Below are 23,648 nucleotides of genomic sequence, written 5' to 3'. Positions count from 1 at the left end.
CCCCAAAAAGGAATTTTCCTTCACAGAGGATGGAGCATAATTTCATTTTGGTCTGAAGGTCCCCTGGCCAACTTTTAAGCCATAGTGTCCTTCGGGCCGCGTTTGAAAGTGCTGCTGTTTTGGACGACAGTCTGACTGAATCGGCCGATGAGTCTGCTAGGAATGCAGCCGATCCCCTTATTACTGGGATAGAATCTAGAATTTTATCTCTAGGTGTCCCTTCCTTCAGCTGTTTCTCAAGTTGGTCCACCCATACCATTAGGGCTCTTGAGGTACATGTCGCCGCTATCGCTGGCCTGAGGTTACCGCCTGCAGACTCCCAAGCCCCCTTTAGAAAGGTATCTGCCTTCTTATCTAGGGGGTCCCTGAGGGTGCCCATGTCCTCAAAGGGGAGGGCGAATTTCTTTGAGGCTTTAGCGACTGCCACATCGAGTTTCGGGGCTCTGTCCCAAGACGTGGATGCCTCCTCCTCAAAGGGATATTTCCTTTTAAGGGAAGGGACTGTAGTATTTTTCCTGTCTGGCTTGTCCCATTCCCTTTTGATTAGACCCTTGACGATTTCGTTTAGCGGAAATACTCTCCGTTTTTTCTGGCCTAGCCCCCCGAACATTATGTCCTGGACTGTGTTATCCGGCCTCGGGTCCAATACCCCCATGGTAGATCTTACAGCTTTCACCAGTTTGTCTACCTCTTCTAGGGGAAAACAATGTCGTCCTCCTGTTTCCTCGTCTGAGGATGAGGAGCCGGATTCTGAGGATTTAGTCGAGATTTCTCCCGATGTGGAAGAGTCTGACTGGGAGGTTTCTACCGTGTCTTTTTTCCTCGTTTTATCCTTATGTTTAAGGGATTCGAGGGCACTCTGGACCTCTGATTTAATTGCGGCCCTTAGGTCAGATGCGAAATCCGGAGTCTCCTGACAAACAATTTCTTTTGTACAGGACTCGCATAGTTTTTTCTCCCATGATACCGGTAGGGGTTTAGCGCAAGTGGGACATTCCCTGTTCTTCTTTTTAGCCTTCTTCTTTCCCTAATAAGGGAGAGGGATTGCATTACAAGGGTGACATTCACGAAGATCACTTACCCCAAAAAAAGGCGCACGGCTGCAGATACCGGTTCGGGAGACGGAGTCAGATCCTGTATAGGCTGATCTCCTGGTGGCGTTTTGCTCCTCGCTGCTGACGTGCTACGCCGCGTGGAGTGACTGCTGGAACGGCACTCTGTGTTTCATTCCTTTTGTCGGTGGTGGTGTTGGTGGTGCTGCTGCTGTTTCAGCTGCTGCCTCTGCTCCTGTTGCTGGTCGCTATCCTCCATTATTAGGATCGCTTCCAGCCAGGAGTTTCTGCACCTCACCTTTTTTAAACTTGGCGCCGCGTGACGTCACCGCTCCCCCTGCACGCGCTGGTCGGGAAGCGCGCTCCTGCGCATGCGCCCGGTTCCGGGACCCGGAAGTCGTTGGTCTACTTCCGGGGCAGCGGCCATCTTGGTACTCTCCGTACCATGGCGCTGCCCACGCTCCACCGGGTCCCGCTGAGCCCCAACCTCCTTTCCGGAGCGGCGACTCCGGTGTCTCTCCCCCCCGCTCACTCGGCAGCCCGCATCGGCCCCGGCGGTGGCGGCTTCGGGCACCGCACCTGCCGCGACAGGGGCCTCCCCGCTGCCGATACCCGGACAGGCCGGCCCCGGACTCCTCACAGGTACGCCGTACCGTGGGTCCCTCCGTCAGGGACAGGAACCCAACTGAAGGCGGAGGAGAGGTACCGCCCTTTTTATCTGTAGGTTCCTGTCCCTGAAGGGCGGATCCCCTCTCTCCGTGGTGCTGTCATGGGTGAGAGAGAAAAAAAAGGGGCGCTCGTTTATGGGGGGAGGTGAGACATCTGTCTGCAGCATAATGTGTAACCCGGTTTATTTGCCCGCGATAGGGTGGGCGGAGCTTATCGGGGCCAACTAAACAACGGTGGTTATTTAAGTCCACCATGTGTGGGGCTGCGGCACGTCATCATCTACTATGGCAGCCAGCATTCACTTGAGTACAACCTTCTGATGAACAGTACCGTCTACGGGGAAACGAAAATGGTCATGTACTTTGGTTTATGCTATACCTATTAGGTACCCATCAAGTTTCAAGGCTCACTTCACCTCTGCCCTTTTTGGAAATTGTTTTCCAACCTTTCTTGCTAGGGTGAAATAGGGGAGTGAGGGAAAGCCTACGTTGAGTGGGGGCGCCAAAATCGTCCTACTAGGGTGCCAACCTCCACGGCTAGGCAGGAATAAAGCTTAGTTCTATTGTAGGGTATCCTCTAGGCTAGGGTTTTTATCCTATGGTATTTTTATACACCAGTTTTTCACTGGGTTGGTGTGTTTTTTAAATTGAGATTAATAAATTTGAATTTTATAGGGAAATATATGTTTACATGTTTGGTTTATCATTTCCTAAGAGATCCTTACTTGAGCTTTATCAACCCCAGGATCCATTTGCTATTGGAAAATTAGGGACCAGGCTGGGTAGAAGGCAGCTAGCCTACCTCCTACCGGAGCAGCTGGTCATTGGGGTGGTTTCTTAGCTTCACGAGATGCTCCTTCCTGGCGACCCCCTCCTCCAAACATAAATCCTGTATCTCTCCTTTTTTCATCCCATTTGCCTCGATCTCCAGACAACCTTCTACCAAAATATCTTTTCCTGGTGAAGGGACGTCTGTAAGAAGGGGTCAGCAGACTGGGAAATTTCTTTTTATCGTCCCCAGCTTTTTCCAAAAGTTAATCCAGAACTGGGCCGAACAGATATACTCCTTCACACGAAGTGGAGCAGAGACGGGATCTGGCCTAGATGTCCCCTGGCCAACATTTCAACCATAGAGCCCTTCGTGCTGCATTTGACAGTCCTGTGGCCTTGGCCGTCATCCTTGCTGAATCTGCCCAAGCACCGGCTAGAAAGGCTGCAGCATTCTGAGTCATTGGCAGGGTCTTAAGGATGGATTCTCTCGAGGCTCTGTCTGCTAATTGGGATTCAAGCTGGTCCAGTCAGACCATCGTGGATCTGGCTATGCAGGTAGCAGCAACCGCTTAGGGCGCCAGCTGACATTTCCCAAGTCCCTTTCAGAAATGAGTCCGCTTTCTTATCCAGCGGATCCTTTAAAGAGGCCATGTCATCACAGGCATAGGTCTCATTCCTCCCGATTCCCGCGGGACAGACTAGATTTCTAGTCTTTATCCCGCCGTCCCGGCTGGGAAGCTTTCTATCCCGCGATCGCGGTGTATGACCGCAAAATACAGCAGAGGCCGCACACAGTGCGGGGATCGCCGCGTCACATCCACAGGGAGCACAGAGCTCACCTCCAGCCCAGCCCCAGGAAGCAAGAACCCGGAACTACAGCTACCGTATATCACCAAGGAGACGCGCCCCCATCCTGCCTCAAGTGCCCAGAGAGCGTGTGGTGCTGTGAGGACGCGGTCAGGCGCTCAGGTCCACGGAACACGCTGAGTCTGGGGGGGGGGAGACAGTGGAGTCTCGGGGACAGAGAGGAGTCCGGAGGGGACAGAGGTCTGGAGGGGACAGTGGAGTCTGGGGGAGAGAGAGAAGTTCGGAGGGGACAGAAGGGACAGAGCACTATAGGGGTCAGATGAGTCCAGAGGGGACTGAGGAGTCTGAGGGAGAGAAAGGAGTCCAGAGAGGACTAGAGGGGACAGAGGAGTCTGGGGTGGACAGAAGAGAACAGAGGAGTCTGGGGTAGACACAGGGGTTTGGGGTGGACAGAGGGGACACAGGAGTCTGGGGTGGACAGAGGAGAACAGAGGAGTTTGGGATGGACAGAGAAGTACAGAGGGGACACAGGAGTTTGGGGTGGACAGAGGAGTACAGAGGGGACACAGAGGTTTGGGGTGGACAGAGGAGTACAAGGGGGAAAGAGGAATCTGTGATGGACAAAGGAGTACAGAGGAGTCTGGGGTAGACACAGGAGTTTGGGGTGGACGGAGGAGTACAGAGGGGACACAGGAGTCTGGGGTGGACATAGGAGAACAGAGGAGTTTGGGGTGGACAGAGGAGTGCAGAGGGGACAGGAGTTTGGAGGGGACAGAGGAGTGAGGAAAAGGTGTGTGTAAATGGGTGTGGCTTAAAATGGGTGTGGCTAGGGGCATGGCGCCGCCGCCTTTATCCCTCTTTGCATTCTTCAAAAGTTGGGAGTTATGGAGGACTTTTTGGAGCCTTTAGCCACCGATGCATCCAGTTTTGGGGCTTTATCCCATCTGTTCACCAAGGGGTCCTTGAAGGGATATTTCCATTTGAAGGCCGGTGGTAGGGATCCCCTTTTCTCTGGCTTCTTCCATTCTCTTATTTATCAAGTTTTGCAATTTGCCATTTAGTGGGAAAGATTTGCGTTTCCTTGGGTCTAGGCTGCCGAACATCAGGTCCTGAGCTGAAAGTTCCGGCTTCATGTCAGCTACCCCCATGGTAGACCTTACTGATTTGACCAATTTGTCCATTTGATCTAGGGCGAAGCAAAACCGGTTGGAGGAGTCTTCATCCAAAGACGATGCCGAAGAAGAGGCAGAGGCCTCTGAAGAATATTCGCCCTTCCTAGGGGCAGCTGAGGAGTCTGACCCCGAAAAACTTGCTCCACTTCTGCTTTTAGAGGATTCCCCTTGAGACAGGGATTTTAGGGAATCCTTTACTTCTGTCCTAATAATCTCCCTCAGGTTTGCTGTGAAGTCAGGGGTTTCTTCCACCACTACCGTTTCCCCCACTTTTTTTTTTACCCCCTACTGTCTGTCGCACACATGGCTGAGGCTGGTTTCACACTTGCGTTTTTTTGCGCAAAAAAAAGCATGCGTTTTTTTCCCCTATACTTTACATGGGTGCGCATACACATGCGTTTGTACACGCATGCATTTTTTTGTAGTGTGTGCTCGGTGCACAAAATGCATCTTGTTGCATTTTTTGTGCATCCAACTTTTCCCAAAAAAACGCATGCGCACGTAATGTGTTTTTTTTCACCCAAACACCCATTATAGTCTATGGGTGCGCGGACGTGCGCATGGTAATGCGCACGTCAGCACAAAGAACGCATGCGTTTTTAAAAAGAAAAAAACATGCTCAAAACCGCAAAAAAACGCACACAAACGCATGATGCGTTTATGTGCGTTTGCACTGCGCAGTGCAAAAAAACGCAAGTGTGAAAGTAGCCTGACAACTTTTTAGGGTAGGCGTCTGGCAAGGGAAAACTGCAAAGGGCAAATTCCCTGTTTTTCATTTTACCAGAGCATTTCTTCCCCTAGAGAGAAAATATAAGGGTACATTCACAAAGCTCTCTTACTCAAGCAGTAGAAGTAGGTACCGGATCATGGGGTGGGGGTGGGGGGCGGGCTGAATCCTTTAGCCTGGAGGAACTCTTTTGGCTGGACTGACCACTTCGTCCTCGGTTTTTCAGCTGGGGGTTTGTACGGGGCCTCTCTGAGGTGCTCTCCTGCCCCTGCTCCTGTTCCAACTGGACCATGGGAGCTTCCGACTCATCCATTGCTGCAATGGGCAAAAAGCAGCCCTGCAGCGTCTCTGTGGCCTTTTTGTAGTCCTCCCCTGGAAATCCGGGTCAGCAGGGCTGTGGCCAGGTGCGTCACCCCCCCGTTCAGGGCGTCTCCTGGTCTACCCCACTGTGCCCCGCCCCCGCGCCGCCGCGACCCGGCAGCGCACACAGGAGAAAAGCCAGCTGCCATCCCTCTTCCGGCCAGGCGTCCCCGGTCGCTTGACTTCCGGCGCTCGAATGAACGCGCAGCGACGCGCCGGAGGACAGCGGCGTGCACCATGGCCCGACCCGGTACGACCCCAGCTCTGTGAACGCCAAGCCGGCCAGTGCCAGGCAGAGGCCCGGACCGCAGGACAACCCGCACCAGGATGGACCCGGGGGGGAGAAAATACTTTCCGGCGCTGGCTCTGGAGACGGCCATCCTCCGGACCCCGCTCCGCACACCATCGTGGAGCCCTGCCCGGACCCACCGTGGCACTTCCAGGGATCCTGTACTGAGACGAGGTAGGAGACCCCCCGCTACATGTGGTGGTCAGCTGGCCTGGGAATCCTGATGATCGAAGATGGACGATCTGTAGGGAATCCTGTCCTCCAGGAACAGGAAACCAACTGATGCCGCCCTTTTGTATCTGTAGGTTTCCTGTCCCTGAAGGGCAGATCCCCTCTTTCAGATGGTGCTGTCATGGACACTCGAATAAGTATTGCTGGAAGGTTGATTTTACAGCCATACAGGACACTACATAGCTAAACTATCTGAGTAAGGAAAAACTGCCTAGCTAAATAGCTAAAAACTACCGTAGCTGCTAACAGTGCCGGCATCAGGAGCAGCCGCTCTGCGCTGTTAGGCTACTGTCACATTAGCTTTTTTTAGCGCTGCGCTTCGTGCTCAATAGAAACGCATGAAAAAAAAACGCATCATGCGTTTGCTTTTTTTTAGGCGCATGCATTTTAACCAGTTTCTAGCCATGTTAACTCTTAAAATGCATGTGATTTTAAATGCAGGCGTTCGTTCCCATAGACTGTAATGTGCTTTGTCGCATTCCATGCGTTTGACACAGGTTGGACGGACCAAAAATGCAACAGGTTGCGTCCGGCGCGCCTAAGCATACACTACAAAAAACTCATACTAACGCGTGCAAACGCTAGATCATGTGCCCCCCATGTTAAACATGGGGTGCATGCGCATGGATGCGCACGATGCGCTGCACTAAAGACGCTAATGTGAAACCAGCCTTACAGTGTCAAAATGTTGCTAAAACAAGATGGCCGCTATTGATATGCCGAGGGACATGTGATTTCAGCAGCTAATGACACAAGCCGTTGGGTCAGGACATTGTGGATGTTTCCGGCGCCATGATTGGTTAGCCACAATGTGCACACATAAAGTTAGGAGAAAAAAAAAAAAAAAAAAAAGACTGTTTACAAGCACGCCGCGCCTCTGAGCTCTGTAAACCCCCTCCCCTCATCAAACACGTGCCCCACACTCATGATACACCACCATTATAGTTACAAAAGAGCTGAAAATACTTTTGTGGCAACACACATTTTCCTGCACTTTTTAATCACATGTTTCCAATTTTTTTTATATCTTATCAAATTTTGCTCACGTTTACGATCACGAATCCGAATGTTCCATATTTGTGCCGAATTTATGCCTGGCGATCGTTTTCTGAAAAAGTGTGTTCATCATTATTACTCACCTGGGTAGTCATATGTAGGAATCTCCTCTTCACACCGCTCATCATCTCTTACATATGTCTCTGTAGCATTAATATGGGTCAGATCTTCACCCTGAAACAAATATTATAAAAGTCACAGACAGATGGAGAAGTCACATCTATGATCAGCTCTAATCCTGCCATCTCCACCGCTCTCATTACACAAGTATAAAACATATAATACTGGTGGATAAAACAAGACTGAGCACAAGACCTTCACAGCCGTCTACACATCACAGGGGAGATCTCATGTCACCTTCTCTCCATCTACCTGATGATCCTGAGGAACATTGGGATCTCCTTGTTTACAGTCCTGTGGAAGAAGAGGACGGGGACATCTCTCTGGTGTTGTCCTCTTACTGGATAGATCTGGAGGAAACACATACAGGGACTGAATTCATTCTTTACATACAGATAATTATAGGCCGTGTGTATTCAGTCCTGTCTATTACCTGGTGATGTGAGGGGCTGGGGAACCTCCATCATGACATCTTTGTACAGATCTTTGTGTCCTTCTAAGTACCCCCACTCCTCCATGGAGAAATAAACAGCGACATCTTGATACCTTATAGGAACCTGACACATACAATGATACCGTCATCCCCCCGATTCCTTCATAGTGTTACTGTATAATGTCCCAGCAGTGTCACCTCTCCAGTCAGCAGCTCAATCATCTTGTAGGTGAGTTCTAGGATCTTCTGGTCATTGATGTCCTCATGTATCAGGGGGTGAGGTGGAGGCCCTGTGATTGGGCTCAGGGGTCTTCCCCATCCCTCAGACACAGGGTCCTGACAGCGCTCACTAGAGGTCTTCTTCACCACTGTGTAATCCTGGTTATGGAGAGACACATTAATAAATCTCACTACAGACATTTCCAGAGTCCTCACCTCTCCAGTTCTGTCCATCTGTTATTCCCATAGATAAGAATGATGTAATGTGACGTCATCAGAATCTCTCACCTCTCCAGTAAGCCGGAAGAGGATCTCTAGGGTGAGGTGTAATATCCTCTCCGCCATCTTGTCTCTGTCCATATCCATCCTTGATGGGTAAATAAGGAAAATTTTCTTATGTAGAAGATCTTCACTGAGAGGATCCGATATTGTAGAGAACTGAATGAGGAGAAGATGAGCCGATGTAACATCATAAAATCCTGTGTAATAATACAATTACTGGAGATAATAAGGGAAACATATGAGGAGATTTATTATTTTACAGTATGTAGCGTAAAATAAAGACAACTGGACTTGAAGAAGGATTCATGGCAACTTTTGACGTCCAGGGCCAAATATATCACAAAATAGGTCCGACGCTTCCTGTAGCAAATCAAGACCCACTTTTACAAGTTTACTGTTTGGGAGATGAACAGATGCGAGCTGATCGACATTGTGAAGTTATACCTGAGACACAAAAGACATTGTTTTGAATTTGCAAAGATTTTTTTCTTCAACACAATCAGTTAGTAACCCTTTGTAGAGCGACCTTAGAAAGAATGCCAAGTGCGGAATACCAGGCTATAATAACAGCAGACAAGACACCGGTTGGGGAGCACAAAAGGAGATTTACGTCTCACAGTTTTAACGAAGGAGCTACTGTAATGGTTGGACGGGACTTTCTAAGCCGAGATATAATTATTCAGCGACAAAGGGAAACTCTTCGACGTAGAAACACATAGATCATATGATGCTCTGCCATATCCGATAATATTGTGGAATGTCCAAGATGGCTATCACTATAATCTAAAGCAGGCTGATCCCAACACTGCTAGGCCAACCAATAAAAAATATAACATCCAATGACGCATTATTATTATTATTTATTTATATAGCACCATTGATTCCATGGTGCTGTACATGAGAAGGGGTTACATACAAAATACAGATATCACTTAGGCTACTTTCACACATCAGTTTTTGTGCATCAGGCGCGATGCGGCGAAAAGTGTAAAAACCGGATCCGGCGCCTGTTGCCACCGGATCCGGTTTTTTCCCCATAGAGTTTCATTATCGCCGCATTGCGCCTGATGCCTATGCGGCGTATCCGGTTTTTGCCAGATCCGGCAAAAACCGCCGGTCCGGCGTCTGGAAAAAACGTTCTCTGCAACGTTTTTTCTCAGCGCCGGACCGGCTTTTTCCACAGCGCATGCCCGGACTCAGTGAATGTTAACCCCACAAGTGCCCGGTGAGAGAGATCTCTCTCTGTCACCCAGACACTTGTGAGAGATCTCTCTCGCCGGGCACTTGTGGGGTTAACACTCACAGTGTCTGGGTGAGAGAGAGAGATCTCTCTGTGGGGTTAACCCCACAAGTACCCGGCAAGAGAGAGAGATTCTCTCGCCCGGACACTGAGTGTTAACCCCACATGTCTCTCTCTCTCTCCAACCCCCTCTCCTCCCTTTCAGCAGCTGTCTCTCTCAGCGGCTGTCTCTGTCCACCTCCTGCTGCGGCTCCTTTAAATCACGTCCGAGCCGTATCAGACGCCGCACACACATCCGGTGTCACGGCTGCAGGCCGGATCCGGCGGCCCGGCTTTTCGCCGCACGCCGCCGGACCCCACACACCGGATGTGTGAAAGTAGCCTTACAGTAAACAAGCTAACAATCACAGACTGATACAGAGGGGAGAGAGGACCCTGCCTTTTCGGGCTTACATGCTACAGGATGGTGGGGAAGGAGACAGTAGGTTGGTGGGTTGCAGCAGTTCCGGTGTTGGTTGAGGTGATATTACCGGTAGCGGTGAGACAGAAGGAGGTAATGGGGTCATTGCAGGCTGTAGGCTTTCTTGAAGAGGTGGGTTTTCAGGTTCCGTCTGAAGAATCCGAATGTGGTTGATAGTCGGACTTGTTGGGGCAAAGAATTCCAGAGAATAGGGGCAGTTCGGGAGAAGTCTTGCAGGCGGTTGGGTGAGGAGCGAATAAGTGTGGAGAGAAGGAGGTCTTGGGAGGACCGGAGATTACGTGAGGGAAGGTATCGGGAGATTAGTTCAGAGACATATGGGGGAGACAGGTTAAAGATGGCCTTGTAGGTCAGTAGGTTATGAATGAGTCACCGTAGGAGGCAAAAACAGAAATACTAGCTAAGTCCAGAAAACCAGAGAAGTTGGCAGCTATCGGATTGCAGACCTCTGAACCTATCAACAACAACTAGCAGTAGCCGTGGGGGGTTCCTACGGAGCCCTAGACCCCTCGATCATAGCCGGAGAACTAAATAGCCTAAAGACAGAAAGGGATATCTAAACTGCCCCAGAGCAGACCCCAAAGCAATAGGCAGCCCCCAACATATAATAACGGTGAAGCAAGATGAAAAGACACTCACACAGATAGAAAGATAGGCTGAGAAAATGATGGGGCCCAAGCTAACTAAATAGGGCAGGATAGAAAAGCTGCTGTCTGCAATCCGCCAAAACCCTATCAAAACAAGAGCCAACAGACTGATAGGGAAAAAAGCCCTGAAGACGCTAGACTTCAAAAAGACTATCAGTACTCAGGTATTTTCTGAAGACAGAGCAAAAAGGAATTCAGCTCACCCCAGCAGGGAATGGTAGAAATCCAGAAAAACAAGGCAAAACAAAGCCAAAACACAAATGCAAAAAGCAGAGCAGAAAACTTAGCTTTTGAGGAGCAGGAATCAGACTGGTCTCCTAGAATCCCTCAGAGCAATTACTAGCAAGGCAGAAGGGCGTCGGCTGCCTTATATCCAGTCAGCAATTCCAGTCACCCAGTCATCATCATCCTGCTCAGGTGCTTGGTAATCAGCCTCACTACCTTCCTTCACCAGAAGAGGGAGTTCATCAGACCTCAATGGTGAAGGGGAAAATGAACTCACAACATCAGTATTAGCAATTTGAACTGGATACGCTGAGGGAATGGGAGCCAGTGAAGAGATTTACAGAGGGGAGAAGCGGAGGAGTAGCGAGGAGAGAGATGAATTAGTCGGGCAGCAGAGTTAAGGATGGACTGCAGAGGTTCAAAGGTGTTAGCAGGGAGACCACAGAAAAGGATGTTGCAGTAGTCGAGGCGGGAGATGAAGGCATGCACAAGCATTTTAGTAGATTGAGGGTTGAGGAAAGGACGGATTCTGGAAATATTTTTGAGCTGGAGGGGACAGGAGGTAGAAAGAGCTTGGATGTGTGGTTTGAAGGACAGGGCAGAGTCAAAGGTTACTCCGAGGCAGCGGACTTCCGGTACTGGGGAAAGTGTGAGGTCATTAATTGTTATAGCTAGGTCGGGTAAGGAAGATCTGTGAGATGGAGGAAAGATGATGAGTTCAGATTTGTCCACATTGAGCTTGAGAAAGCGAGAGGAGAAGGAGGATATGGCTGATAGACATTCTGGGATTCTGGACAGCAGAGGTGACGTCTGGGCCAGAAAGGTAGATTTGAGTGTCATCAGCATAAAGGTGGTACTGGAATCCGTGGGACTTTAAGAGTTGCCCCAGACCAAGTGTATAGATTCAGAAGAGTAGGGGTCCTAAAACAGAGCCTTGGGAGACTCCAACAGAGAGAGGGTGGGATGAGGAGGTGGTGTGAGAGACGCTGAATGTGTGGTTGGAAAGGTATGAGGAGATCCTGGATAGGGCAAGGCCTTTGATGCCGAAGGAGGAGAGGATCTGTAGTAGGAGGTAGTGGTCAACTGTGTCGAATGCAGAGGACAGGTCTAGAAGCAGGAGTAGAGAGTATTGTCCATTTGATTTGGCTGTAAGTAGGTCATTAGGAATTTTGGTCAGGGCTGTCTCAGTGGAGTGATGGGGGCGGAAACCAGATTGTAGATTGTCAAAGAGCAAGTTCGATGATAGGTGGGAGGAAAGTTCAGCGTGGATGTGCTGTTCCAGGAGTTTGGAAGCGAATGGGAGCAGTGATATTGGGCATGAGACGGTTAAGCCATAAAATACATAGCCTTTATTGATATGAAACATCCAAAACATTTAAAATGATTTAATAGGAGATATATGTCCAATATACATTTACAAGGTTCATATGTAAATATGCTACAGTTGTGGCCAAAAGTATTGACACCCCTGCAATTCTGTCAGATAATACTCCGTTTCTTCCTGAAAATGATTGCAAACACAAATTCTTGGTATTATCTTCATTTAATTTGTCTTAAATGAAAAAAACACAAAAGAGAATGAAGCAAAAAGCAAAACATTGATCATTTCACACAAAACTCCAAAAAAAGGGGCCAGATAAAAGTATTGGCACCCTCAGCCTAATACTTGGTTGCACAACCTTTAGCCTAAATAACTGTGACCAACCGCTTCCGGTAACCATCAATGAGTTTCTTACAATGCTCTGCTGGAATTTTAGACCATTCTTCTTTGGCAAACTGCTCCAGGTCCCTGATATTTGAAAGGTGCCTTCTCCAAACAGCCATTTTTAGATCTCTACAGGTGTTCTATGGGATTCAGGTATGGACTCATTGCTGGCCACCTTAGAAGTCTGCAGTGCTTTCTCTCAAACCATTTTCTAGTGCTTTTTGAAGTGTGTTTTGGGTCATTGTCCTGCTGGAAGACCCATGACCTCTGAGGGAGACACAGCTTTCTCACACTGGGCCCTACATTATGCTGCAAAATTTGTTGGTAGTCTAAAGACTTCATAATGCCATGCACACGGTCAAGCAGTCCAGTGACAGAGGCAGCAAAGCAACCTCAAAACATCAGGGAACCTCCGCCATGTTTGACTGTAGGGACCGTGTTCTTTTCTTTGAATGCCTCTTTTTTTCGCCTGTAAACTCTATGTTGACGCCTTTGCCCAAAAAGCTCTACTTTTGTCTCATCTGACCAGAGAACATTCTTCCAAAATGTTTTAGGCTTTTTCAGGTAAGTTTTGGCAAACTCCAGCCTGGCTTTTTCATGTCTCGGGGTAAGAAGTGGGGTCTTCCTGGGTCTCCTACCATACAGTCCCTTTTCATTCAGACGCCGAAGGATAGTATGGGTTGACACTGTTGCACCCTCGGACTGCAGGGCAGTTTGAACTTGTTTGGATGTTAGTCAAGGTTCTTTATCCAACATCCACACAATCTTGCGTTGAAATCTCTTGTCAATTTTTCTTTTCCGTCCACATCTAGGGAGGTTAGCCACAGTGCCATGGGCTGTAAACTTCTTGATGACACTGTGCACGGTAGACACATGAACATTCAGGTCTTTGGAGATGGACTTGTAGCCTTGAGATTGCTCATGCTTCCTCACAATTTGATTTCTCAAGTCCTCAGACAGTTCTTTGGTCTTCTTTCTTTTCTCCATGCTCAATGTGGTACACACAAGGACACAGGACAGAGGTTGAGTCAACTTTAATCCATGTCAACTGGCTGCAAGTGTGATTTAGTTATTGCCAACACCTGTTAGGTGCCACAGGTAAGTTACAGGTGCTGTTAATTACACAAATTAGAGAAGCATCACATGATTGTTCGAACAGTGCCAATACTTTTGTCCACCCTCTTTTTTATGTTTGGTGTGGAATTATATCCAATTTGGCTTTAGGACAATTCTTTTTGTGTTTTTTCATTTAAGACAAATTAAATGAAGATAATAATACCAAATAATTTGTGTTTGCAATCAGGAAGAAACTGAGTATTATCTGACAGAATTGCAGGAGTGTCAGTACTTTTGGCCACAACTGTATGATGTATTAGACAGGGACTATAAAAGGAGCATAGGGCATACATTATATGCAAGTGCTGAATAATATAACAGTAAAATACCCGTGCAGAAATAATGACCTGCTCAGCAGATGTGCACATAGCCTAAGTAATTTTTCACCATGTGCACATAGCCTTAGAGTTAAAACAGTGCCTTATATATACTCTGCATTGATGGCCAAAATAATGAGAGCACTTGAAGTATCAATAAAGTGTCCCACAAAAAAATTTATGATAATCAACAAAAATACACTAGAGTCTACACATGTAAAGCAGTGCTCACATAGAGAAAATATATATATAACATGTAGATGCCAAAATGAATCTTACACAGGGCTAGTATGATTGTATATAAACAGTAAAGTGCCTGGAAATACAGTTAGGTCCATATATATTTGGACAGACAACATTTTTCTAATTTTGGTTCTAGACATTACCACAATGAATTTTAAACAAAACAATTCAGATGCAGTTGAAGTTCAGACTTTCAGCTTTCATTTGAGGGTATCCACATTAAAATTGGATGAAGGGTTGAGGAGTTTCTGCTCCTTAACACGTGCCACTTTGTTTTTAAAGGGACCAAAAGTAATTGGACAATTGACTCCAAGGCTATTTCATGGACAGGTGTGGGCAATCCCATCGTTATGTCATTCTTAATTAAGCAGATAAAAGGCCTGGAGTTGATTTGAGGTGTGGTGCTTGCATTTGGAAAGTTTTGCTGTGAAGGAAACTGTCACGACTGCGGCTGCAAACGTGGCCCAGCAGGCGCCTCCACGCCGAGGGGGCGGGCGTCCCCTGGGGAAGCAATATGGACCCTCTATACCACAGAGGGGGACCCGGGCCTACCCGAACTAGGGAAGGGCAGCGACTGGGATTCTGTGGCAGCTGAGAGTGTGGACAAGGACACGTAGGACTTGATGACACCGCACAACTTCAGGTATAAAGAAAGTAAAGTTTTCTTAAAGTAAAGTCACAGTACGTAAACAAAACAGGGCTAAGCCAGGCTCCTGATTTCACACCTCCCAGAAGGGTACCACCTAGAGGACCCCAAAGCACTAACGGATCACCGAGGCACACATAAGCGGGACATCGGGACACAGGCCGGACATCGGGGTACACGAGGTAATCAAGACGCAGGCAGGACATAAGGATAAACGAGGTCATCAGGACAATCAGGGTCACCCACAGGACATCAGAGTCATCGGCAGACATCAGACAGGAGTCGTTTGGTTCCGGACATCCAACACGACCTACAGGCACCATTGCAGTCATCAAGCTACAGGCAGCGGTCATCAAGTTACAGACTGTGGTCGTCAGGCTCTGGGCATAGGATCTAGGAAGGAACTCAAGCGTGATGGTGCTAACACCGCAGGATTGCTGGGCCTGCATGGAGCTAGCACCGCGTGGTAGTCAGAGCACAGGATAGCAGCTGCTCAGCAGGAACACCGGTTACAAGAGTCTCAGAGTCACTGGTTGCGGGGCTCCAAACACAGAGGGATTCCAGGAACATAACACCGCAGACAGTTCAGACATGGTCAGGTACGGGACAGGTACAGGATCAAGGATTCAAGCCAGGATACACCGCCTCCAAGGCAGGGTGAATTTAGACAGGGTCAGGTACAGGATCATTGATTCAGGCCCGGATATACCACCTCTGGGGCAGGGCGAGGGAACAGGACAAAGCAGGAATCAAGGCAGGAAATTTGATACCAAAACTGAGACAGACGAGATCCAGGGACACAGACACGAGACACACATGGCAAGGTTCAGGAGCTTTGTGAGTAGCTCTGGTCCCGCCCATAGTGAGGGTAAGTTTATAAAGGAGCTGCCCCTCAGGAATTGGCTGGGGACAGCACTTCAAGTACACACACTAACCCTGATAAAAGCAGGGGAGGTGTGGCCACGCACGCCCTAAGCACAAACAGAAACCATTGCAGCACAGTCCGTGCAGGAACTGCAGCTTAGAGCACCTGGCATCGTCTGCAAGCCTAGACACACGTGGAAAGTCATTCACCAGCTGCAAATGACCTCGCAACCCATGGACAGCTTCCACAGCGGCAACCAGGGACCGCACATGCGGATGGTCAAGCAGCAGGGCAAAGACCTAACAACACATGTGCAGCTACGCAGCAGAGCAGGGAACTGAGCAGGCTCCATACAGGTAACAGCCAGCAGTATCCCAGCTCAATTAGGAGGAAAGGAGCAAAGGGTTAAAAGCAAAGACATGCATTGTCACGCCGACAACCAGATACAGATAGAACGGCGTGACAGAAACATCGGTCAAAGGAGCTCTCCATGCTGGTGAAACAAGCCATCCTTAAGCTGCAAAAACAGAAAAACCCATCCGAGAAATTGCTACAACATTAGGAGTGGCAAAATCTACAGTTTGGTACACCTGAGAAATAAAGCACTGGTGAACTCATCAATGCAAAAAGACCTGGGCGCCCACGGAAGACAACAGTGGTGGATGATCACAGAATAGTCTCCATGGTGAAGAGAAAACCCCTTCACAACAGCCAACTAAGTGAACAACATTCTCCAGGAGGTAGGCGTATCAATATCCAAATCTACCATAAAGAGAAGACTGCATGAAAGTAAATACAGAGGGTTCACTGCGCGGTGCAAGCCACTCAAACATCAAGAATAAAAAGGCTAGACTGGACTTTGCTAAAAAGACATCTAAAAAAGCCAGCACAGTTCTAGAAGAACATTCTTTGGACAGATGAAACCAAGATCAACCTCTACCAGAATGATGGAAAGAGAAAAGTATGGCGAAGGCGTGGTACAGCTCATGATCCAAGATCCAAAGCATACCACATCATCTGTAAAACACGGCGGAGGCAGTGTGATGGCTTGGGCATGCATGGCTGCCAGTGGCACTGGGTCACTAGTGTTTATTGATGATGTGACACAGGACAGAAGCAGCCGAATGAATTCTGAGGTGTTCAGAGCCATACTGTGTGCTCGGATCCAGCCAAATGCAGCCAAACTGATTAGTTGTCGTTTCATACTACAGATAGACAATGACCCAAAACATAAAGCCAAAGAAACCCAGGAGTTTATTAAAGCAAAGATGTGGAATATTCTTGAATGGCCAAGTCAGTCACCTGATCTCAACCCAATTGAGCATGCATTTCACTTGTTAAACTTGTTTGTTAGACTAAACTTCAGACAGAAAGGCCCACAAACAAACAGCAACTGAAAACCACCGCAGTGAAGGCCTGGCAGAGCCTCAAAAAGGAGGAAACACAGCGTCTGGTGATGCCCATGAGTGCAAAACTCATTGCCAACAAAGGGTTTTCAACCAAGTACTAGAATTGAACATTTTAATCTGTCCAATTACTTTTGGTCCCTTTAAAAACAGGGTGGCAAACCCTTCATCCAATTTTAATGTGGATACCCCTCAAATGAAAGCTGAAAGTCTGAACTTCAACTGCATCTGAACTGTTTTGTTTAAAATTCATTTTGGTAATATCTAGAACCAAATTTAGAAAAATGTTGTCTCTGTCCAAATATATATATGGACCTAACTGTATAGCCCCGATCTAACTCATGTGACCTAGGTATAGCGCAAAGTGGCAAATAGTGCAGTCAGCAATGACCCTACTAGTGAACATCGCCAATACACATATGATAGGAATGGCAGCTGACAATAAAGTGCAGAGTGCATGTAAATGAAAAGCATACAACATTGTAAAGCATTAGTCCCCGATGCGCGTTTCGCACTAGCTTCGTTTCAGGGGGGGGGTAAAGGTGATTCTTGTGTAGACTCTAGTGTATTTTTATTGATTATCATAAAAATTTTTGTGGGACACTTTAGTGATAGTTCAAGTGCTCTCACTATTTTGGCTATCAGTGCAGAGTATATATAAAGCACTGTTTTAAGTCTAACTGCTGAACAGGTCATTATTTCGGTCATTGTCCTGTTGAAAAAGAAATGATGGTCCAACTAAACGCAAACCGGATGGAATAGCATGCCGCTGCAAGATGCTGTGGTAGCCATGCTGGGTCGGTATGCCTTCAATTTTGAATAAATCCCCAACAGTGTCACCAGCAAAGCACCCCCACACCATCACACCTCCTCCTCCATGCTTCATAGTGGGAACCAGGCATGTAGAGTCCATCCGTTCACCTTTTCTGCGTCGCACAAAGACACGGTGGTTGGAACCAAAGATCCCAAATTTGGACTCATCAGACCAAAGCACAGATTTCCACTGGTCCAATGTCAATTCCTTGTGTTCTTTAGCCCAAACAAGTCTCTTCTGCTTGTTGCCTGTCCTTAGCAGTGGTTTCCTAGCAGCTATTTTACCATGAAGGCCTGCTGCACAAAGTCTCCTCTTAACAGGTGTTGTAGAGATGTGTCTGCTGCTAGAACTCTGTGTGGCATTGACCTGGTCTCTAATCTGAGCTGCTTTTAACCTGCGATTTCTGAGGCTGGTGACTCGGATGAACTTATCCTCCGCAGCAGAGGTGACTCTTGGTCTTCCTGTCCTGGGGCGGTCCTCATGTGAGCAAGTTTCTTTGTAGCACTTGAAGGTTTTTGCCACTGCACTTGGGGACACTTTCAAAGTTTTCCAAATTTTTCGGACTGACCTACCTTAATTTCATAAAGTATTGATGGTCACTCATTTTTCTTTACTTAGAATTTGTATTATGGCAAGAAAAAACAGCTAACAGTCTATTCAGTAGGACTATCAGCTGTGTATCCACCTGACTTCTGCACAACACAACTGATGGTCCCAACCCCATTAATAAAGCAAGAAATCCCACTTATTAAACCTGACAGGGCACACCTGTGAAGTGAAAACAATTTCCGGTGACTACCTCTTGAAGCTCATCAAGAGAATGCTAAGTGTGCAAAGCAGTAATCAAAGCAAAAGGTGGCTACTTTGAAGAACCTAGAATATAAGACATATTTTCAGTTGTTTCACACTTTTTTGTTAATTATATAACTCCACAAGTGGTAATTCATAGTTTTGATGCCTTCAGAGTGAATCTACAATTTTCATAGTCATGAAAATAAAGAAAACCCTTTGAATGAGAAGGTGTGTCCAAACTTTTGGTCTGTACTGTATATACAATAAAAAATATAATCCATGGACTTCTATGCCTACCAAATAATGATCAGATAACAATGTAGGCAACATTTTCATCAATTTAATTGATATGTATGCCAAGGTGGAAAGTGAGCGTGTTCTGTCCATACAGCTGAAGTAAGAAAAACGTAGAGCGGATGAACACATTAATGTAAGAAATGCGATTGTCAATTATGGCAACGTGGTGGACATTGGAGAAATGCCTATTTTACTGGCTACATTTACAGGAAGTCACAGACATATTCATGAGTATGCGCATGACAACATGACGTGTTCGGATATACGGCCATTCTGATTTGTTTATTACAGTTTCGTGTAATCCAACTTGGCCTGAGATAAGGGAAGGGAATTAACATTATTCAAAGTGAACCTGACAGCAGGATTGTGCACAGTAACCTACAGACAGTGTCAGGTCAGCGCCGTCATACTGATTACAGTGATACCTGGTGATGAAATCCGTCTTGTGGTTGTTTTATCTTTATTTGCAATTTTCAGGTAATGAGATTCTCGTGCTCAGGGGCGGGGCTGTGGTCGGATTGTGAGCGGGGCTCTGTATGTGCTGCTCTACTTACATATTCATCTGTATGGCTTATGACAGGTCACTGATCCCTCAGGGACCTGCCCCCTATTTTACATACTGAATATAATATGTTTTAAAAAAAAAAATATTAATTCACATTCAGCAGGCAAGTGCCGGTGGTGGTGCCTGCACTGTAGCATGATGATATCTATAATGTCTATTTAATAATTTTATTTGGTGTTCAGGAACACAGGACATACTCGGGTACAGGATCACACAGGTCCAGGTTTAGACTGCACTGGTGAGGGTAGCGGTATAGGTGCGCACAAGACAGATCAGGTTCTGTTAGATGCAGGATGGGGTCAGGAGTTGGTTACAGAAGAATACACATGATCAGGTTCAAACAGGGCAAGCATGATGAACAGGATCAGGTTAAGGGAGCACAGGTACAGGGACCTTACAACTAAGTAGCAGAAAGCACACTGATTACTACAATTGCTAAGGTACCTCCCAATAATGGAGGGTGCCTTAAATATCAAACAGCTCTATCATGTAACATGAAGGAAAGGCTAAGTGCAACATGAAGGGACAAGGGAAAGAGAACCAAACACTAGGGAAGGGAGGAGTGAAGACCCCTAGACAGATCTAGCATCACCCTGTCTGCCCTATTGTCCCTACACAGGTTCCGCACCTAACGCTGAGCAAGATACCTAATCCCTGCCTGACCCTGGCAATAAGCCCTGCACCGGGAAGGACAGGATGCGCGCTAGTCAAACCCCACTACCGCTAAAGACAGCTAGGATACACAATACAAGGGGATACTTAGCTTGTGTAGACTCAGAGAGAAACACGGTCGTCCTTCAAACTCCAATGAGGACGCTAGCTGCCTGCTGCAGCTCCAAGCCTCAACAGGGAAGTAAAAATAGAAAATATCACCCAGCAGCAAGTAAACCAACACTCAGGTCCAGGTGTGGCCATTGGCACCTGGGTAGGTGGCCACTCGTCTGCAAAGCATACTACTGAGACCTTCTGCAGATGGATGCAGTGCAATGGTCTGCTGCCTCTGACACATCCGTGACAGTCTCGCTGCTATTGGCTGAGGATGTTTTCAGACGTGCAGGTGCTGCCCCTTTAATAGGCAGGGAGCGTGCGCCTGGAGCAGACTCCCAGGAGACCGGCGTCACACAACCGACTATAAATCATCTCAGCGTCCATCTAGAAAATGGACAAGTTTATTTCACTACCAGAAATGCAGAGGAAAGAGCGGCTCGACCACTTGACCCTACATAACTTTAGATGGAGGTGGACGGCTCGATCAGCACAAGGATCACCCTGAATCTAGCGCTCCTGGAAACTCCCGTCAGTAAGATCACTGATGGCTCAGGGAAAGATAAAGGGTATGTGCACACGTTGTGAATTCTGTGTGGATTTTTCCCCATGGAATCTGCAGAATCCGCAGGTAAAATGACCTGCGTCCTGATTTACTGCGGAATTACTGAGAATTTTGTGTGGATTTGGACTGCGGATTCCTATAATGGAATTGTCATAGTTTGAACAGGGCTCTTGCCCTGCACTCACAGGGTTAAGTGTTCGTGGCCTCTTTCTGGATCTGGTAGGGGTATTTATGCTCACTCTTTACCAGGGTTGTCTGTCAACTATACTGTTGTTTGGGTGTGCCTGACCCCTGGTGTGCGTGTATTCTGCGTTGCTTGTTTGCTTCTCGTGTATGACCCAGTCTGTTCCCTCACTCTGTACTCCGTCTCTCGTTTTGGTATTATTGTCTTTCCTGGTTCTGACCTCCTGGCTTGGCTATCGTTACTCCGTTACAGTTTGTCCCTGTTGTACCGTCTATTGCCCGTTCTGGTTTTCTGATCTATTGCTACGTCCTGACTATCCGCTCTGTCTAACCCTTTGGTACTGTATTGCTATCTTGTGCTTTGACCTCGGCTTCATCTGGTTTCTATCTCTGTCTATGCCCCTTGGTAACATTGTCTTGTAGATACTTTTCTAGGAGTTTCCCTGCAACTCCTGGCTCTATGGAGCTGAGGCCACACCCCCAGCAGTCACGTGCTTCAAATCCTGTGAGACTGGGGCATGCATTGTCACCACTGATGCCCCGCTCTGCAGATATCTTTGTGCATAGTCTTTGTACTCAGGACACGCGCATTGGCTCAGTGAGCAAGTGCAGTGCGGTGTTCTTGACAGGAATGGGTGTAAAAACCCTCACCCGCAGAGCAGCACTCCACAGAGAATAATGGAGCCTCTGGCACCGACCTCCACCGGCACTCCACATAGAAAATAGAGCCACCGGCACCGACCTCCACCCGCAGGGCCGCACTCCACATAGAGAATAATGGAGCCTCCAGCACCTACCTCCACCCCCAGAGCCGCACTCCACATAGAGAATAATGGAGCCTCCGGCACCGAGCTCCACCCGCAGAGCCGCACTCCACATAGAGAATAATGGAGCCTCCGGCACCGACCTCCACCCGCAGAGCCACACTCCACAGAGAATAATGGAACCTGCAGCACCGACCTCCACCCGCAGAGCCGCACTCCACATAGAGAATAATGGAGCCTCCAGCACCGACCTCCACCCGCAGAGCCACACTCCACATAGAGAATAATGGAGCCTCCAGCACCGACCTCCACCCACAGAGCCACACCCCACATAGAGAATAATGGAGCCTCCAGCACCGACCTCCACCCGCAGAGCCGCACTCCACATAGAGAATAATGGAGCCTCCAGCACCGACCTCCACCCGCAGAGCCGCACTCCACACAGAGAATAATGGAGCCTCCAGCACCGACCTCCACCCGCAGAGCCGCACTCCACATAGAGAATAATAGAGCCTCCGGCACCGACCTCCATCCGCAGAGCCGCACTCCACACAGAGAATAATGGAGCCTCTAGCACCGACCTCCACCCGCAGAGCCGCACTCCACATAGAGAATAATGGGGCCTCCAGCACTGACCTCCACCCGCAGAGCCACTCTCCACATAGAGAATAATGGAGCCTCCAGCACCGACCTCCACCCGCAGAGCCGCACTCCACATAGAGAATAATGGAGCCTCCAGCACCGACCTCCACCCGCAGAGCCACACTCCACATAGAGAATAATGGAGCCTCCAGCACCGACCTCCACCCGCAGAGCCGCACTCCACATAGAGAATAATGGAGCCTCCAGCATCGACCTCCACCCGCAGAGCCGCACTCCACATAGAGAATAATGGAGCCTCCAGTACCGACCTCCACCCGCAGAGCCACACTCCACATAGAGAATAATGGAGCCTCCGGCACCGACCTCCACCCGCAGAGCCACACTCCACATAGAGAATAATGGAGCCTCCAGCACCGACCTCCACCCGCAGAGCCGCACTCCACATAGAGAATAATGGAGCCTCCAGCATCGACCTCCACCCGCAGAGCCGCACTCCACATAGAGAATAATGGAGCCTCCAGCACCGACCTCCACCCGCAGAGCCACACTCCACATAGAGAATAATGGAGCCTCCGGAACCGACCTCCACCCGCAGAGCCACACTCCACATAGAGAATAATGGAGCCTCCGGCACCGACCTCCACCCGCAGAGCCACACTCCACATAGAGAATAATGGAGCCTCCGGAACCGACCTCCACCCGCAGAGCCGCACTCCACATAGAGAATAATGGAGCCTCCAGCACCGACCTCCACCCGCAGAGCCGCACTCCACATAGAGAATAATGGAGCCTCCCGCAGAGCCGCACTCCACATATATGGCTGCTCTGTGTGCACAGGACCTGTGATGAGGTCACAGGAGGGGAGGAGTCAGGGGTCACATGATCAGGGGCCTCAGTGTGTGCAGGACTCTGCTGTGCTGGTTGTCATGGTGCTCAGCGTGGGACTGGAACACCTTGTACTCACCAGAGAAAATCATTCTTGGGGCCCACTATGTAGCTACATAGAGATAAATACAAGACCACCAATTGTGCGGTAAAACGTGCTAATATCCGGGTATAATATAAGGTAGTACAAAGCTTAATTATGTAGCAGGAGTTGGGGCAGCCCCCTCATATAGTATAATGCAGCCCCCTCATATAGTATAATGCAGCCCCCTCATATAGTATAAAGCAGCCCCCCTCATAGGGTATAATGCTATATATAGAGATAGATAGATATAAATAT

The 23,648-nt window shown here is 48.3% G+C and overlaps 1 pseudogene; it reads right to left on the bottom strand.

The window, feature by feature from the left end:
• Window positions 1–23,277, bottom strand: part of LOC141059307 (uncharacterized) — a 44,995-nt pseudogene extending 21,718 nt beyond the window's left edge.
• Between the last annotated feature and the right edge of the window lie 371 nt (window positions 23,278–23,648).

Source organism: Dendrobates tinctorius, unplaced genomic scaffold (assembly GCF_039654945.1).
Source record: "Dendrobates tinctorius isolate UK_male_01 unplaced genomic scaffold, ASM3965494v1 ptg000226l, whole genome shotgun sequence".
Taxonomy (NCBI): domain Eukaryota; kingdom Metazoa; phylum Chordata; class Amphibia; order Anura; family Dendrobatidae; genus Dendrobates; species Dendrobates tinctorius.
Note: the sequence above shows the minus strand (reverse complement) of the source record. Positions and strands in the feature narration are given on the sequence as shown.